This window comes from Primulina tabacum, chromosome 1 (genome assembly GCF_025594145.1).
Source record: "Primulina tabacum isolate GXHZ01 chromosome 1, ASM2559414v2, whole genome shotgun sequence".
NCBI lineage: Eukaryota > Viridiplantae > Streptophyta > Magnoliopsida > Lamiales > Gesneriaceae > Primulina > Primulina tabacum.
Window position 1 is genome coordinate 18,368,806 of NC_134550.1, and position 14,907 is coordinate 18,383,712.

The 14,907-nt window shown below is 31.5% G+C and overlaps 1 long non-coding RNA gene across 2 annotated transcripts; it reads right to left on the minus strand.

Moving 5' to 3' along the window:
* Window positions 1-13,609: 13,609 nt before the first annotated feature.
* Window positions 13,610-14,624, minus strand: LOC142518346 (uncharacterized). 2 transcript variants are annotated; one of them, XR_012813527.1, is made up of 3 exons: window positions 14,489-14,624; window positions 13,776-14,372; window positions 13,610-13,646 (listed from the first exon to the last, which is right to left on the minus strand). It is a non-coding gene; the product is annotated as an uncharacterized LOC142518346 (long non-coding RNA). The 2 variants fall into 2 exon arrangements; XR_012813529.1 differs by having other exon boundaries at window positions 13,776-14,332; window positions 14,440-14,591.
* Window positions 14,625-14,907: the final 283 nt, after the last annotated feature.

Below are 14,907 nucleotides of genomic sequence, written 5' to 3' on the forward strand. Positions count from 1 at the left end.
ATCCATATGTTTAGGGGGAAAAATGGTTGAGTCATTAATTAAATAGATTTCTCAACCATTTCCTCCTAACTACATTACTCATATGGTTCATTTTACTTGGGCACGACACTCCCACGTCATTTCGTAAAAATCACTCAAACTTTTCGACTGTCTCTGACTAACGTGAAAATTTTTATTTTTAAATTTTCAAAATCAATGAGTTTACCACCGCCCAAATTTTTTCAAAACTTACAAAAGTCTCTCCACTAACAGTCCTCCACGTGGACTGACTGTTGATTATCTGAACCGCACATACATACTCTATATTTGCAACCTCGTTGAGTTTACCTTGCTACTACACTCGATCGCATTTTCATCTAACTTGCAGGTGATAAATTCAAACCCTCTCGGTAAATTAAGGAAATGGCTGCCTCGATTGCTCAAAACACAGTCGCTGTTAACTTCGCGTCAATATTTGCCACGCCCAACAAATCGATGCAAGCCATGTTTCGCACGATAGAACACTATGGGCTTCGCTCTTTTCTGGGCTACCGCTACAGCTACTCTAACACACTACTGAAGGTATTCTTTGATTCCGCATATATGAAAAACGAATAAATTGTTTGTGCCGTTCAAAACAAAAACCTCTTGTTCACACAGAAGATGTTTGCTGAATTGTTCAGCCTACCCACGGAAGGAATTACTGATTTCTCCTCACTACCGGTCGGAAATATTGACATCTGGCGTAGTGCCATAGACTCTCCAATCTCTCATCCAACATGTCAAAAACGTGAATTAAAAATTGAATTCAGACTGTTGGCAGATATCGTTGCAAAAGGACTTCTTGCCAAAGCTGGTGCTTATGATAAAATCACTTTGGAGAAATTTCTTGTTATGGCCACTATCTCATCCAAATTGCGAGTAAACTGGTCTGACGTTCTCTTCAGGATATTGGTGGCCATGATAAACAAAAAAAATTCAATCGCAAGGTTTTGCGGTTCAAATCTACCATATGTTGATTGATGCCGGGGTTCAACCGGTTGATATGATAGAAGTGGGCAAAACTAAGCTCCTCAACTGGGTATCAGTTGAAAAATTTATCAAAAAGAATCGACCAGCAGATGAGGAAATAATCTCCATCAAGACCAAAACCGGGGAAGAATTTGTGAGACAGAAGAAAACATCCAAAACCGCTTCGACAGCCAAAGAAACCAAGAGGAAGCTGGTTCTACAAACAAGTTCCGATGATGAGTCCAAGGATGACGTTCCAGTCGCTCAAGTTTTTAAGAAGAAAAGAACTGCACATTCAAAACCAGCAAAGATCAGACTGGTGAAACATCTTTCTGCACCGCTCGTTCCTGCCCCAATCCCTGCAATATCAATCACTAAGTTGAAAGGGATTCAAATTACAGAACCACAGATTGAGTCCTCTTACTCCGGAGTACCTATTATTCTCTCCTCAGATAAGGGTAAACAGGTAATGATTGAAAATCCACCACAAAACAATTCAGTTCATATAGCCATAGTACTAACAAGCGAGCGTGTCATTGAGGCTGTCCAGAAGAAAATAAAGATGTTCGATAAATGGGTTCAATATCAAACAGCTGTGACTTTTGATTCTTTACTTCAAACCAGCAAAATAAAAGCAGCCGCTAAGCTTGAACGGTCCATTTTGGAATGGACAGAAACAGCTGATATTCAAACTGCTCTTCATCGACGAGACTTTCTAGAACTTCAGATGAAAGAAAGCACTCTCTGAATCATCATACAGTTGAAAAGGAAAAACTTTGATCCTTTCTGTCCTACGGCCAAGGATGATTCAGCCATCATCTCTCACTTGAGATGGACGCTTTGTCACTTGCTATGAGAGTCGCTCAAATGCGACAGGATCTCAATCTTCCAGAAATTACAGAACAGGGAAAGTTCGATTCTCTGATTGAAATACATGACGATTTGAGCTCAAAACAGTTTCAAGCCATCCCCACTAAAAAGGATTCCTCATCTACTTCTCCCGGTACAAACACTAAACCTTCTTCACCAGTACTTACCGTGACAGCTCAACCAGGTAATGAAGAGAACACTATGCCTCTTTCTGGAAAAATCACGCCTGAAGACTTTCCAAGTGCTGAAACACAAAGTCATCAGATTACCACCGACATTCCATCTAAGTCTCCTACAATCTCTGCCATGGATCAGTCTACCCAACTGCCTCCACTTGATCTTTCAGCTGTCAAACTGTTTCTGTTGATGAGGCAGAGAAGTTTTTATCCGGCTTTGATTAAGCTGTCACCTTCCAAGATCAAATAGTCTCTTCACCAGGTTCTCCCACCAAGGATGATCCAACAGCTCCTTCAGAACAGCTGTTGACCTCCCCCAAGGAATTGCATACAACCCAGCTGAACAACCCTTTGATGTATGCAAACTCTCCTCCACCAAGTTCTTCGCCAGCAAAACCAGAGGAACCAAATGTCACTGGATCTAAACCGTCTGCTTCTGCTGAAAACATTGACCAACTTATTCAGAGCATTACGGATGAACTCCTTGAGCCTGAACCATCAAAATTCGCTGGTAAGCTATCCTCCTCTCAACTGGTCTCTTTCAAGAACAGGTTATTATCTGAAGACGACATACCTGAAGACCAAGATGTTCTAGAAGAAAGCTGCCAGCAGCAGATTCTGACCAGGTTGATCACCATGGATCAATCCATTTTGGTTCTCAATCGAAAACAATTTGATCTCAAGGAGGACTTTCGATCAGTCAAGACTGCTTTCCATAATGATCTTTCCACCATGGAAACAAGTTTTTCTCTCATGCAAGCAAAACATAATTCTGCTCATCTTAACCTGTGCCTTGGCCTATCGGAGCAAATGACACGTCTTCAAACAAATTTGAAACAATGCCTCGATGCCCAAGGTGCTCCGCTTGCAGAAATCATGGAATTTCTTGTTCATGGTGATGTCAAAAAGGGGGAAAAAGAGCGACAAAAGGCAATTCAAGAAGCAGAAATATCTGTTATGAAGGAATTGCATGAATTGATAGAAAAGGAAGACAAGGCGAAAAGCAGTGGAATAAAGTAAAAGGTCCAAAGAAACTCTTGTTGCCAATTTTCTTACAACAGCTGGTTACTTTGTTTATTGTAATTTCATTCACTTAATGAAATACAATATTTTCGCTCTTATATATCTTCGTCGATATTTTTATGATTCATAGCCCTACAGCTAGGTTTTGTCATCACCAAAAAGGGGGAAATTGTTAAGAAAATATTATTCCCAAGAATTTTGGTGTATGAAAAAAACAAGTCAGCTCGAAATCAGCTGTGGTTCGTATATTAGATATGCATCAGTTCGACCGCTCGGCTCATCAGTTGGTATATCTTCCTAATCGACTAAAGCTCAAAGAAGTCTCAACCGCTTACTTCATACCGTTAACAGATTCAGCTTGGACTTTAATGATTCTCAGAACCGGATCATTAAAGAGAACTATTTATTGCTCAAAGACATTCTCTGACCGGCTTGATAAATTCAAAATATTACACCGCCTTGAAGTCAACGTATACTTTCATCAGTTCCAAAAATGATCTGCATTTATATCTTTATCCCAGAAAGGGTAGACCAAGTATAGACTTCAAGTTCTGATTAAAGAAGACAGTTACCATAAAAGGAACTCCTCAGGAAAAGCGCTTCAGAACTATGCGAGCAAAAGGAACATTAAATTTTTTATGAAAGATCATTTAATGCTCATCAAGTCGACAGCAACTCATTTGTTCAGTGGATCAGGTTAACGTTGCTGCATCTTTTCCGACCGTTAAGAAGATCACATATATATTAACGGAGGAGTGTGCTAGCTAAGACCATCTCTGGATCAAAAGCTAAAAATCTTGTTGCTAGTATACACAAAAATCTCAGAGCGCTATCACAAGCTTACATAATTCATCGCTCTCTCAGCACGCTTTAAAACATCGTTGCATTCGATCTCCTAAGGATCAATTTCGTGCTACTCAAAGCAAACTGAATTGTTCATATCAGTAACCTTTTGGTTATTTGATTTAGTCTCAGTTTTTGGTGAACAAAGTGTTCTTAAAATCCAGTAGTGTAAAGTGATCACTAAGAGTTCCAAAACAGGCAGTGTGATAAATCCAGATTGGAGTGGGTCGTTGCAAAAAAATTTGTAGAGCCAAAGTGTTTTAGTGGAAACCTTCCCAAGGGGAAGAAGAGGTAACGTAGGAGTATTCATTCTCCGAACATCCATAAAAATCATTGTGTCACTTTACTTATCGCAAGCATTCTCTTTGTTTCTAATTGTTGAATAAGCCTGTTAAAGTGTTCAAGTTTATATTGGAAAGTGTGAACCGTCTTCCGCACTAAATAGTGGTTCACATTTCCAACCATTTGAGAAGAATTGTTTCAACCGCCTAAAAACGGTCGAAACCAATATTTTACACGAGAAAATTTGAAAGAGTTCATTCACCCTTCCCCCTCTAAACTCTTTCCCGATCCCAACATGAACTAATAAGTTATTATCGAAAAACTACATCAAAATACATCTGCAATGGCATACGATCACACAATTCTTCTTTACTTCTACGTTTAAATTGAATTTTTCGGTTCAGATGCAATTGTCTCTTTAATTAATTTCATTTTCTATATATGATTATTACTTCATACCATGTTTCTTTAATTAATTTTGTTTTCTATATATGATTATTACTTCATGCTGGTTATTACCTTTAATTAATTTCGTTTTCTATATATGATTATCACTTCATTTCTATATATGATTATTACTTCTTGCTGGTTATTTCTATATATTATTATTACTTCATGCTGGTTATTACTTCATGTCAGCATGAAGTAATAATCATATATAGAAAATGAAATTAATTAAAGAAACAATTGCAAAATGCAAATTGAAAGTGAGATACGTGTATTTTTTATTATGGCTATTTATATATATATATATATATACACACATACATATGTATATATATATATACATTATAATCTTTTCTTCACCAAAAAAACTACCTTTATTTTATTCATCTGTATGTATTTCCAATGTGTATTAAAATTATTACGTAATGAGGATGTTAAGAGAAAATTAAATATTTTTTGTTGATATTGGAAGAATTTTATAAATCAAATGACAAATAATAAATAATCCCTTTTTATTATTATTTTTATACATTGAGAACCCGCATCCGCTATTTTTTTATACTCTCTAGATTAAACCCAAAAAGATAATGCAATAACATGAAAACGACGAAATACAAACACTTTCTATGCTACATTGTTATATAATAATATAGCATCATTTCACTCGATATATAATCATGAGTTATAACTAACCGTTTAACCAAAAAATACACACACGATAAACGGTGGATAATGCAAATTTAGCGCATGATATTTTTTCCTCTAGTTTGGATCATAAAAAATATATATGCATGATTCCTTCACATTTTAATTAACCCTTTTTCAACGTGACTCTCTTAATTTTTATTTTTCAAAAAATAAAATTAATAATCTAGTCACATATAAATTGGACATTATCATTTTATTCTTACTTTTGATATAATATGTTAAATTATTATTATCTTAAAAAACTCCAAGTTGCTTTCAATAACCACGTGATCTTCTCCTCCCACTTTGGGAACTTTCACTGGAACCAACCTTCATACATTTTAATCTATCATGTCATATAACTTTATAATATATAAATTTGATAAATAATAATATATTTTACATAAATTGTTTGTTGATATTATTATTCGAATCCATTATTATTTTAAATAATGTTTCTTTTAGATTATCATCTATATCTAAATTATTAATTTTGTTTTTAGCCCAACATTGATTAACATAATGACCTGGCTTTTTACATTTTCTACAAATTATTAATTTGTTTTTGTATTTTTCTTCTTTCCGTAAATTACGGCTTTCTTTTCTTTTCTTCTTTTTATCTCTTTGTCTATCAGACAAATATCTTTTCTTTCTATAAAGTTTTTCATCTTTTTCTTTAATTTTCTTCTTACCTGTATTAGGTAAGTCCATACCAAATTGATCACAAAATTTACCTAATTGTTTTTTCTCAAGTAAATTCTGTCTTTTAATTTGATTATTTAATTTTAATTCATTACAGAGAGCTAAACCCTCTTTAATGCAAGTATTAATTAAATTTCCATAAATATAATTATCATATGGAATATTAATCTCATCTTTTCTTAATACTTTTCTAATTCTTTCAGCAAATAGAAAAGGTAAACTATCTATAAATTTAGCTTTCCAGAAACTATTATTACAATCTGGTATCTCATATATACGAGATAAAAATGTATCTTTATACCATCTAAAATCACTAAGTGTTTTACATTTTAGATTACTTAATAAAGTACGAATCTTTTCACTATCATCAGTGAATTTTCCAGTAAAATGTTCAATTATAGTCATTATTAATGAATAAACAACATTTTCTGATTGAATATTATTCTCTATCTTAATAGAATTAATAATATCTTCCTTTTGGGATTGATTTAAATAGTTATCCCACCAACCTTTAAGTTGGCCAGTAAAATCTGATATAATCATCTTAGCAATATTTTTAACAGTATTGCCTGAAGTTTTACACACAGTACTATACATAAGCATTCTGTGAGCAGTATTATAAATTTGTTTATCACTAAAACCATCAATATTCCATTCATAAATACTTTTCCCATTATAACTATTAGCAAATATATATTCTTGTTCTTCAATAAGAACGTCCATGGGAGTAGGTCTATTATAATAATATTTGGTTTGGGTAGGTCTATCTGCCCATTTAATTTTATTAATTTCTTCTTCAGAATGATCATTATCATTATCAAACTCTTCATTAAGAGTATTCAAATTCAGATTTTTAAATTTTTCTTCTAATAATTTTTCTATATCAGAAACAGAAGATTTAAATTTAAAATCCTTGATATCTGGAGGGGATTGAATAGAAGAAGTAGCAATAGAAACAATATTAGTTTCTTCTTCTTTAGTTTGAATATGAACATCTGGTTTAATTTGATTAATAGCCAGAATTATTTTATCAATACGGTCCTTAAGAGAAACTATCTCTTCTCCTATTATCGTAAGATACAAATTTGTATAATTCTGTTTTTCAATTATCTGATTAATATGTTTAACAGTTATCTGTAACATATCATTTTCAAATAATTTTGAAAAAGCAGTAAAATTTAAAATTTTATTATTCTTTTCTATAATAAAAGATTGTTGAGGAGGATAGACAGATTTTTGAATCTGTCCTGTAGAAAGTTTATAATTTCTTTCAAGAATAGAAATATAATCTATAATAAATGTTTTAAGAAACCAAGGAACAAAATGAATCAATTTATTCTGGTTTTCACAATATTTATAAAATTCCGCAACAATATAATTAAACTCATCTTCAGAAAAACTTTTAAAGTACCAATTTCTGAAAGATTCCCATTTGGGTAAATAAAATTCTGCATTGATCCTTGCCCTAGCAAGAGATCCTTTAGTAAAATCAATTTTAGTTTTACTATCCATTACATACTAAAATTCATTTCTGAAACTGTATCAGTTTCTCTAACTTTTTGAAAGTTACTATTACGCACAATATTATTCTGATTAATAATTAATTCATCTACTATATCTTGTACAGGAGACTCAACATCTTCTCTTATCTGAGAAGTTAGAAGCTCTAGAAGTTTGAGGAATATCCACCAAATAATCTAAAGGCGAAATAAAAGAATGACTAGATCTTGATCTAGTATAGATAGAAGATGGCAATAATCTTCTTTGTTCATTATTAAACTGTATTTGAACAGATCCTTCATTATTCTGAATAACTCGTTGTAAATCCCTATTTATTATAGGATTTCTAGGAACAGCTTGTTCAATTATCCAGTTTTCTGGAAATTCAATTTCTTCCCATTTTATAGATCTACGGGTTGTAATATTAGATCTATTAAAATTAGTTTCTATATGAATAGTTTCATTTAATTTTTTATCTATTCTTTTACACATAGGATTCAGTGTAAATAATGGCTTATAATAAATACGATAACAGATACATATGACTTCTGTGCCAGGAGTATAATTATAACCATGAGTTTTAACATTTAATGTTAAAGAATCTAATATATTAATATCAGACAAAGATAAAGATAAATTCGGATAAACATCAAAATATACTGGACCATGAGCCAGACTAGATTGAATTATTCCCATAAGGATTGTTTCCAATTCAAATTTCTACCATCTCTTAAAGCTGCTATGAAGCTTTCTGGTAGTCCTTCTAATGTTAAAGGTCTAAAAGCTATTTGAATTAAACCTATATGCATGAATCTGTAATTTTTCCTATAAGGCAAAATATCTTTATTGTTTAACAATCTAATAACCATTTCATTATTATGAAGTGGTACCGATGATTCTGTAGTTTTAACTACTTGTTTAAAACCAATTTTTTCAAAGGTTCCTAACTTATAGATCATTTTAGATTCTATCTTAGGAATAGTCCATTTATTCAATAAATCTAAATTATCAGGTAAATCATATTCTTCATTCAAACTGTTTTGAACAGTTTCTTTAAAACCGAAAATATTCATTTGAATAAAAAGTGCTAAATTATTATCCAGACTATTTCCATGGCTCTGATACCATTTGGGGCTTGGGATCAAGATGAGGAATATGATACGTGGCGTTGTTACACCAAACTTTTCCTTAGTGGCTTTCGCACACATGGAGGTTATTGGTTTCCAGCCTATATACCATCTTCAACTCTTATTGAGCTAAGAAAAGGAAGAATTTAAATCCCAGAATAAAATGAATATAAGATTCATATTTGGAACTTTTACAAAACATAAAAGGATTTATAAAAGATATACCAAAGAAATTAAACAACAGAGGATTTTACCGAGGTCCACCTCAGAATCATAAATTCATAAAAAATCACCCATGAACGCCTTAAACGCCATCTCTCGGCTAAGCAGGCTAAAGGGCTACAACATGAATTTATTTTTCCTGGTTAAACTCGAACCTTGTGTTTACCATTTCCTAGTTCATCTCTTTACCTTATGTTCTAACCAAAGACTCTTATATTACATTAAATTCCAAAAATTTAAATAGATCTTTTATTATCTCAATCTGATCTCAAGAACAAATAAATATAGATCATGTCATAGTAAGGTAATAATTTAGCACAAATACTTTAGCCTGTCATTCAGGCTAAACTTATGAAAATTAAAAAAAACAATAAATAAAAACAAAAAATAAAAACAGTAAGAACTTACAAAGTTGTTACCAGAACTTTAAATTTTATTGATAAGCTTCAGAAGAGTTTTTACAAGAGAGAGAATAGAGGGGAGCAAACTCAACCGTGTCCTTCGAAAGACACAGAATGAACTTATTTATAGATAGAAGAGCCGGACATCAAACCCCGGATTCCATCTTAAAATAAAAACAGTAAATGCTTTATTAAAGCAAATAGTAACATGGTTACAAAATTCAAAAAGTAAAAGTGATATGCCACCCACTTTTTGTCACGATATGTCATGATAAGATGTGATATTCCACCAACTGCAGATTCGTCTTCTGATGATCTTAATCATCTTTAATATTGTCTTTTAAAGAATTTTTCAATTTCTCAAAAATGTCATCTATTTGAGAAAATTGAGGAATATCATCCTCAGGGTCTTGAGCATCTTGCATCTTCATTAGATGAATAAATTGATTTTCACTAGATTCGGACGCCATAGATTTATCTGATTTGGAATCAGAACCTCCAATATTCTGGAAAAGATCTTTTTTCATTTCTTCAATATAGATCTCAATCATTTTGTCTTTTGAATATATTTCAGAATATTTCTGAGTAAGAATCTTGAAAGGACTCATAGAGGCTTTCTCCTTTTCTTGTTGATGATTAATTTCTAGTTGATATAAAGAAATTTTTTCTTCCATTTGATGAAGAGTTTCATAACCATATGGTTTTCCAGTTTCTGGATCATCTCTCAATAATTTGTCCCAGAATTTTGTGGAACTGACCCTCCATATGCAAGGTATACCTTCATCAGTGTAACCGAATTCTGGCTGCCATTCCAGATCCATGGAATACCAAATTCCATGAAAAATAGACATAGAGTCTTACCATCGATCCAATGTTCAGAAAATGATTTTTTAATACTTGGAGAAACATTTAACCAAGTATTCATGAGTTTTATAAAAACCTCTGGCAAAATCTTTGCGGATGGACCAAAAATCTTCCACCATATTAAAAACCAATTTGGAACTGGGTAGTGAAAAACATTTTCACAAATCTTTAAAAACCAAGTATGTTTTCTTTTCTCATTTTCATAAAACAAGGTTTTATTAAAACTTTCAATATAATCCCAAAAATTGAATTTAAAACTCATTTTATGATTTTCAGAATAAAATTCTTTTCAACTAATGGAGATATACCCCATTCTTCAATAGATATAATCTTCTTAATTATAAACTTTGAGAAGTTATAACTTCCTTTCTGCTGAATATTACTGAAAAAGTGAGTTATGTCAACATTTTTTTGTAGATATCAGAAGATTTTCATAAAATCCTCTTTGCTTGTAGGAACTATATACATATGATGTATTGGTTAGATATCTTTCCATGATAGTCCATGGAGTTTTTTCCCATTGGGTATCTTTTTCTTCTATAAGAAGAATCAATTCTCGATATTTTGTCTCTGTATATAGAGCTGAATCATTATCATCATCTTTTATGATATTAGCATATGATGCTGAAGATTGAGAATCTGTATTACTTCTCTTTTGTTTCAAGAATTCTTGAAATTCATTGTATAACTCATTATTTTGCTCAGTATTACTGGCTGATAAACTGGATAAGTTTTGGGCTATAAGCCTCTGTTTTCCATGCTGTGCAATGATATTAGGGGGTTTTCCCCTACCTCCTCGCCCTCTATAAGAGGACTCTCCTCTTCCTCGGGAATACATATCTGTAGATGAAAACATTAGGATAAATATTCTCGAGTTAAGAAATCTGGCAAGTGATTATCTTCACCTTTCTTATAAATGATTTCAAAATCAAAAGGAGCTAAATGAGCTTGCCATCTTGCAAATATTTGTTTAGAAACATCATGTTTAAAATCTTTATTAAACATAAATTTTGCAGATTTGCAATCAGTTTTTATAATAAACTTTTGATTATATAAATCATCTTGAAATTTTAAAATACATCTGACAATAGCTAAGATTTCTTTTGCTACTGTGGAGTAATTTTTCTGGGCATTATTCCATGTACCAGAATAAAATCTAATAAGATATTCTTGTTTATTTTGGGGATCTTTTTGTTTTAAGATTCCTCCAAAACCTATCTGTGAAGCATCTGTTTCCACAATTTTATCCCATTGGGGATTAGCAAGCATAAGACAAGGAAGGTTTTTAACCTTTTCCTTAATATTTCTAACAGCTATTGTATGTCTTTCAGACCAAGGTAAAGGATTTTTCTTTAATCTATCATATAAGATAGCAGAATCTTTAGTAAGATCTTTAATATAAGGAGAAATATAATTTAAACTTCCTAAAAATCTTTGTAACTGAGTTTTATCAGTTATAATATCAGGAAATTTTGAACCAAATTCTATACTTCTCTGTATAGGAATTATTTTTCCTTTCTCAATCATATAACCAAGAAATCTAATATTAGTTTGAAATAAAATAATTTTAGATTTTGAGATAACAAGTCCATTTTGAATAACAATATTTTTAAATATATCTAAATGTTTAAAATGTATTTCAATATCATTAGAAAATACTAAGATATCATCAATATAAACAATTATAAAATTGCTGTAATTATAAAAAATATCATTCATAATTTGTTGAAATTCAGAAGGGGCATTTTTAAGGCCAAATGGCATTACTGTCCATTCATAATGTCCTATTGGAACATTAAAAGCAGTTTTATATCTATCTGATTCTTTTACCTGAATCTGCCAAAATCCTGATTTTAAATCAAATTTTGAAAATATGATAGCATTAACAAGTCTATCTAATAAATCTTTTTTATTAGGAATATGATGCCTAATCCATTTTAGAACCTTATTAAGAGGTTTATAATTTATGACTAATCTTGGAACACCTCTTTCCTGTTCAGAATGTTTATTAACATAAAAAGCAGTACATGACCAAGGAGATTGAGAAGGCTTTATCAAACCTTTTTCTAATAAAGAATGAATTTCATTCTTACATAATTCTAAATATTCAGAATTCATTTGACAAGGACGAGCCTTGGTAGGAATATTCTTTTCATCAAAATTTTCTTCATATGGGAGAGAGATAATATGCTTCTTTCTATTCCAAAAAGCATTTGGAAGATCATTACATATTTCTAATGAGAACTTATTATAAATAAGTTTGATTTTCTCCTGTAATTTAGGATTCTGTAATTTATCATCTATAGTTAATATATTAACTTCTTCTTTGAAAGAATTAATCTGAAAAGTTTTCCTATAAATCTTTTCTTGTAATTCATTAAGAATTCTATGAACAGGTTTAGTTATGAACTTAAAGGAAATAGGATTACCTTGAAAAGTACCTATAATACCTGTTTCATCAACATAAGTTAAAGGATAAATTTGATAAATAAAAGGAAGACCAAGTATAAGTTGGCTAGAAATATCTTTTGCTAATAAAAAACTGGTTTGAATACAATTTTTATCTTTGCAAATATAAACCTTTGGTAATTTATAATTTATTTCTAATGGTTCTCCTCCTGCATGAGAGAGAGAATGAGTGGTTTTATGAAAATATTTCGTAGGAATTAATCCTTCATGTATAACATTTAAGTCTGCACCACTATCAATCATAGCAATAAAATTCTTTTTATAAGAATTTTCAATTAATAATATATTAATGTACCATTTTTGAGATATGATCATGCTCAAAACAGATAAATGTTTTTTATCTGGATCAGGAAAAGAAATATCTTGTAGATTATCAAAACTATCAGAATTATTAACTGAATTATTATTATTAGTTTCAATGATTGAAACACGATAATTTAAACTATTATTATTGTGTTGTAAAATTTTTACTTGTTCTTTAAGATTTTCTATTTCTTTAACTAAATCATGTATAGTAACTGGATTCTGTTTACTATATTTCTGTTGAAGAAGATTTTTAACTTCTTTCATAGAGTAAGCTTGTTCTTGTTTAACAAGAATATTATTATTATTATTGCTAGTTGAAGCAGTATTCTCCATTTGATCAATAATTGTGGATTTTAAAACCGGATCCTTAATCATTTTAAGGAATTCTAAAATATTATTGTTAGTTAACACATTAATATTTAAATCCTGAAAATGAGACATGAGATTATAAAATTCATCATTTTTATCTTCTATATGATTTAAACAAGATTTTCCTTGTATACAATTATTACATTCATTTAAATCATTAGAAATATCTGATTCACTATCTATTATTTCTTCTGAAATATATTAAATTTTATATAATATATTTTACATAATATATAAATTTGATAAATAATAATATATTTTCACATCACAAATTTCACTGGAACCAACCTTCATACATAAATCTATCATCGCAAATTTTACATATAGCTACCCCCAACACATCGCAAATGCTTCGCCAAGCCTTCAACCTGAGGGAACCAAAATAGAAAATTCATCCATCTCAAATAACCAGCTACCAAACTAAGCTATAGAAATTTAGGCCAAAAGAAAATCTTGTAATGGAAGTTAATTCTTTAAACATTATCTGATAAACTTACCATCAAGTCACATAAAAACTTAGGGAATCCATCACCGCCCAAGGAGGGATCCCATGGAGGAGGGCCATGCTGACTATCTACTACTTCCAGGGTATTTTGCTTGCACTCCAGTACTGTAGAAGACTTTTTGGTTTTCTTTTTTGATCTGGGATTTCTATCGGAGTCCTTCAACAAGATTCTGTCACCGTACTTCCTAAATATCCACAAGAGGATGCTATCCACTTCTTTATTGATTTTACACAAGTTAGAGGAATCCACCTCCTTAGTTTTCTCTATGCTGCCACACAATTCTGGCATAGTTGTGCAGACCACATTTGAAGCTTCAACAAATTTGGCACTTCCCACCAGACTACAATCATCAGAATTCTCAAAGCTCTTCAACCCAGAATAATTAAATCCAAAAAACTTTAACTAAACTAATAGGCGACCTTTCAAATCTAATCATTTAGCCATCTAAATAAAGAACATCAAACCTTCTCTGACAATCTTGTCTTGGAATACATTAAATATGTCAACCAAACAATGAGCATCAGCAGCTGCGTATATCTTCTGCTCTTCTGTCAAGGGACGCTTAGACCAATTGCCACATTGAAGTTCCTTATATAATTATATAAATTTTAAAATCCATTTCAGAAATATAACTAAGATGGCAAGAATTAAATACCTTTTGTCATCAGGTGAAATTGGCACTTAATAATTCATAGGATGCACACCTTTGACAGCAAAATGCCCAAAACTTCCTCGCAGACTGTTGCTAAGCTATCAGTTTGTTTTGGTACCCTTTGTCCAGGTACTTTGGGTTGTAAATAGTTGTATATGGCTAAAATATCAATAAAAGGTTCAACCTAATCGAGAAAATTTGACAAAAGCATATCAGAAAAACAATCTAACAGTAAACTCTACACTGCTGTAAGAGGTTCAACTTGACAGAAAATTTGACAAAAGCACATTCCGAAAACAATTTAACGGTAAACTCTAGACTTTCTTTCATCACAATGTCTTTGAATCCAAAAATTGGGCTTAGAATGAGCATAAAGGTAATTCCAAGTTCAAGCTTTATACCAAGTCAGAATACTTGAACCGCTGTCAACATTCAGCCACCAAAAAGGAAAACACACAGAAAAACAAGCAC